Genomic DNA, 5,588 nt, shown 5'->3' on the forward strand with positions numbered 1-5,588 from the left:
CTAAACATGGTTATCGACATAATTAACAGCGGTATAGACATAATTAATAGGCTCAAGGTGGAAAAAGAACAGAACCAACAAATTGCGATACTGATATTCAACCTACAGCAGTTTACAGAATACATAGAAGACATCGAGTTAGGTATGCAATTAACCAGATTAGGGATCTTTAACCCAAAATTACTAAAACATGATTATTTGAAACACATAAATTCAGAGAAAATGCTAAAGATAAAAACATCAACTTGGCTCAAGACAGACACGAACGAAATTTTGATTATATCCCACGTTCCTAGCGAGGTCACTAAAGTTCCGATATTTCAAATAGTTCCGTACCCAGATGAACATAACTATATTCTAACCGAGCAAATATTCGATAAGTTTTATGTATTCAATAACCAAGTATTTCATAAAGATACAGATAAATTAATATTCGACAAATGTATTGTTGGACTTATTAAACAAGAGCAAACTCAATGCAAATACATTAAAACCCAAAGAAATTTCCAAATAAATTATATAGAACCAAATATACTTTTAACATGGAATATTCCTGAAACAGTTGTCAACCAAGATTGTACAAACAACAAAATATTAATATCAGGAAACAACATCATTAAAATTAAAAATTGTACCATGCAAATAGATGAATTCCTAATTTCTAATAATGTAGCAGATTTTACACAAACGATTTATATCACCAACAATGTTACACGCTTAGAACCAATAAATCACTTAGAAACAAAAGAAATGATAAAATTGCATGTAAAACACTACAACTTTTTCCAAATTATATGCATTACAACTTTTGTCATCATGATAATTAGTTTGACTCTGTATTTAGCATATAAGTTTAAAAATATACCTAAGAAAATTATTGTCAAATATTGTAAACAAAAAGAAGAACATCCGCACCTTGAAACTAATGTCAAGGAAAATATTCAACCAGAAAACAATGTTATGATATATCCAAATTTAACGACCTGAGGACAGGCCAAATTCAATGATTGGGGGAGTGACATATCCATAAGTCCCTAAGACTTAAGCACATGCCTACACACTAATACACATACAACATGTACACCCAAACACCCCACACACCCATACACCCAACACAACTCTGGATGTACCCAACAGATACCAGATACCTGATAAGTCACCCACTGGTAGACTAAACATCCGTTGCCTAATTTAAACAATCTATGCTTAAGCCCTCGCATCATCGTTGCGTTCCCACGTTCAAAGCTCGGACTCGCAATCCCGAAAACAGAAGTATTAGATTTCAATAAACAAAATTATAAGATTCTAAGAGCACTTGTATCCAAGAGCGAATGCACTTGAATCCAAGAGAAATGCGAAGACTATTAAAGTCAGCAACTCCAAAGCTTTCTCTCTTCATTTGATCAGAACCCTAAAGTCTAAAGTCCATATTAGAAAAGCTCGAAACCGAGGCTTGAACGTCAATCAAATCAGAGTAATTATCAGAGTTCAGTTTGAGACCTAATTATAATCGGTCGGTGTTCTTCTCAACTAAAAAAATATTGTAATCATTCAGTAAAATAAAAATATATTTTTTTTACATATGAGTATTGCGATTATTTAATTATATATATTTTACTCTACATTTCTAAGGCATGTCTAGAATTAAGTAAAATCTAATATTTAGCAAAAATATTCTGAATTAAGGTTTATTGTGTTCTTATGCGCCCGTAGGCAGCAGCAACATCACTGGTGAAAAATCGGGAGAGTTTTCCCGAAGAAAATTTGTTAAGAAATTGGGATTGGCGGCTAGCAGCCTAGCTGGGAAATTTCCATCGAAAGAAAAAACGAGAGGTTCGGTCCAAATATGTTTATTGCGCGGGCGCAGCCAGCAGCTTCGACTTCAGTTTTACGACTCCTGGCTCGATAACTGATTCGAGACGCGTTGCCACCAGTTTTAGCTAGAGTTAGACGATAGTCACAGAGATGCCAGATGAGCACCCTAATTTAGATCTGTACAACGCGCAAATATCGCTTAAATATAATACTAAAGCTTAAAAAATTACTTTTTCTGCAGTATTGTGGTTAACATAAACTTAAGTAGTCTTACTGTCTGGGTCAATGCTTTACCAACTATATTCTTTCAATTAATTCTAATTCTACTGCTCCAACATTGCGGCCCCGTTAGAGGCCTCCGGCTCTTTGATCTCCTCAACAGGAGCAGTATGCACTGGCAGCAATGCCAGCTTGTGGATGGCGCGCTTGATGACGCCTCCTGACGTCCGAACTTCCGCCACACGCACTCTACCGTCCTCGCCTGCTGTTGTTGCCACCACGCGGCCTGTTAGCCAACGCTGCGGGGGGACGTTGTCCTCGTGGACGACCACTAGACAACCGACCTCCAGATCGCGGCATCCGACGCTCCATTTGTTGCGCTGCTGCAGGCTGGCGATGTAGTCCTTGGACCAGCCGTCCCAAAACTGCTGCTTGAGAGTGGACAGCATTCGCCCCCGCAGTGATCACTCGTTCCTCTATACCCTCCCGACCTTTGGAAATGTGTGGAACCTGGTGTACATTTCCCCTAGATTAAATCAATTCACCGCATCAACCTTTATATTTCATTGGCATTATGTAATAGGACAGATTATTATTTATTTACAAAATCATATTATAAGTTTCAAATTAATATAGCTCACAAAACCAAAAATATACATATTCATCTTATTTCGATCCCTAGGCATAATTGTTAGACTTTTAGACTGTCTTTGTCTCTTAGTATATACATGGTTTGTTTTTATTTATTATGTTATCGTTTAAGGTTTTACTTTAAGTGCAAAAGAAAATTTTTAAATATAGATCATCTTATTCTTCCTAAGAAATTCCAACTTTTACTCTAGAAATTTTACCTTTACCGTACTATTTATATTTTTAAACCTAAATTTAATTATTTATTTATAACCTCATGGTTGTCGCCAAGAAGCTCGTTGGGCCCAATGAACTGCTGCATAACTGTCAATTAATGTGTGTTTGTGTCTAGGTGTATGTATGTAGAAAATTAAAAGATATTATTTAAGTAGAACTACTAAGTAAGGGTATTTGTCACCATTTCTAGAGTAGAGTTAGAATAATATTTATATACCCCTTTAAAACTACAAGAACAATGTATTAAATTTTCGATATAAAACAATTCGGAACGAGCTTTGAAAGAAGCTGATCTCTGATAAAAATGATGAGACTAAAAGTGTACCTAAAGGAAGGCCTCAATGTGGCGGCGGTAATGGGTATGGGCGATGCTATAGCCCAGTTGCTTTTCGATAAGAAACCATTTGACGAATTGGATGCGGGGCGAACCCTTCGATTCGGCATCCTTGGACTGGTCTTCGTTGGCCCAGCTTTGCGGCGGTGGTACCTATTGTTGTAGTCCCGGGTTCCCGAAACTTATTCACCAATGCGGCGCGGCGTTACCAAGATGCTGGTCGACCAGACCCTCTTTGCGCCCCCTTTTACCATGGCCATGTCCTTCCTGGTGCCACTGGCCAACGGGGAGCCAATAGACCGAATCCGGCAGCGCATTCTTGACAGCTACCCCTCTATATTGGTCCGCAACTACATGCTTTGGCCGGCCGCACAGATGATAAACTTCAGGTTTGTGCCGCTTCCTTACCAGGTGCTCTACGCCCAGTTTATCGCCCTCGTATGGAACTGCTACCTCTCCCTGGTTCTTAATAGCTAGGGCACTAAGTGTCCCTACCCGCATTTGTAATCCCATGCCTATGTATCCAATTAAAAAATATATTTAATTGTAATCAATCATATATCTAAATGTATTCAATCATAATTTATAAGCTAATCTTCACTTTCAATATTTCTCTTCCATTATTATTCGACTATAATTCTTTAATTCTTGTTCACTGATTCTTCTTCAATTGCTTTCAATCTTCATTATCAATTAGTTCTTCCAATTTCCTTCATTCATTATTTTGCTTCAATTTCAGTCTCTTTTCAATTCGTACTTCAAATATTCTTGTCCGCTTAAACTAATTTCACTCTAATTTTTACTCTACATTTCTAAGGCATGTCTAGAATTAAGTAAAATCTAATATTTAGCAAAAATATTCTGAATTAAGGTTTATTGTTTTCTTATGCGCCCGTAGGCAGCAGCAACATCACTGGTGAAAAATCGGGAGAGTTTTCCCGAAGAAAATTTGTTAAGAAATTGGGATTGGCGGCTAGCAGCCTAGCTGGGAAATTTCCATCGAAAGAAAAAACGAGAGGTTCGGTCCAAATATGTTTATTGCGCGGGCGCAGCCAGCAGCTTCGACTTCAGTTTTACGACTCCTGGCTCGATAACTGATTCGAGACGCGTTGCCACCAGTTTTAGCTAGAGTTAGACGATAGTCACAGAGATGCCAGATGAGCACCCTAATTTAGATCTGTACAACGCGCAAATATCGCTTAAATATAATACTAAAGCTTAAAAAATTACTTTTTCTGCAGTATTGTGGTTAACATAAACTTAAGTAGTCTTACTGTCTGGGTCAATGCTTTACCAACTATATTCTTTCAATTAATTCTAATTCTACTGCTCCAACATTGCGGCCCCGTTAGAGGCCTCCGGCTCTTTGATCTCCTCAACAGGAGCAGTATGCACTGGCAGCAATGCCAGCTTGTGGATGGCGCGCTTGATGACGCCTCCTGACGTCCGAACTTCCGCCACACGCACTCTACCGTCCTCGCCTGCTGTTGTTGCCACCACGCGGCCTGTTAGCCAACGCTGCGGGGGGACGTTGTCCTCGTGGACGACCACTAGACAACCGACCTCCAGATCGCGGCATCCGACGCTCCATTTGTTGCGCTGCTGCAGGCTGGCGATGTAGTCCTTGGACCAGCCGTCCCAAAACTGCTGCTTGAGAGTGGACAGCATTCGCCCCCGCTTCATATACGCGCAACTGGCCTTGCTGCAAACTCCTCCTGTGCCGGATTCTTGCGGCAGCGTGATCAAAGGCTGCCCGATTAGTAGGTGTCCTGGTGTTAGGGGCTCTCCATCGTAGGGATCGTTGCCCGGCGACGCGATTGGACGCGAATTGAGCAGCGCCTCTACCTCGACCAGGTGGGTGCTCAACTCGTCCGTTGTGAGCTTGGCGTTGCCGACTCCTCGCAGCAACCGGGCTTTGGCGGACTTGACGGCTGCTTCCCAAAGTCCTCCGAAGTGTGGTGATCTCGGCGGTATGAAACACCACTCGACGCCTCTCTGAGCCGCGTATCCGCTCAGCTCGTCCCGACTGCGGTGAAACGCTTCGCTCAGCTCCTTCAGCACGTTGCACGCTCCTACGAAGTTCGTGGCGTAGTCGCTGTACACCTTCTCCGGCAGCCCTCTCCCCCCGACGAACCTTTTAAATACGGATAAGAAGCTGTCAGTGGATAGGTCGACATCAAGTTCAAGGTGAACAGCCTTTGACGAAAAGCACACAAAAACGGCCACATAAGTTTTGATAGGAGGTTTACCGCGGACCTTTAAGGACACATAAAATAGACCACAAAAATCTACTCCGCAAACTAGAATGGGGCGCTCCATTCGGACCCTATCGGCTGGCAAATTGCACATTATC

The 5,588-nt window shown here is 41.1% G+C and overlaps 1 pseudogene; it reads left to right on the plus strand.

Annotated features, from left to right (window-relative positions):
- The first annotated feature begins 3,147 nt into the window (after nt 1-3,147).
- On the plus strand, nt 3,148-3,761 carry LOC120457519 (annotated as a pseudogene).
- Nucleotides 3,762-5,588: the final 1,827 nt, after the last annotated feature.

This window comes from Drosophila santomea, unplaced genomic scaffold, assembly GCF_016746245.2.
Source record: "Drosophila santomea strain STO CAGO 1482 unplaced genomic scaffold, Prin_Dsan_1.1 Segkk11_quiver_pilon_scaf, whole genome shotgun sequence".
Lineage (NCBI taxonomy): Eukaryota > Metazoa > Arthropoda > Insecta > Diptera > Drosophilidae > Drosophila > Drosophila santomea.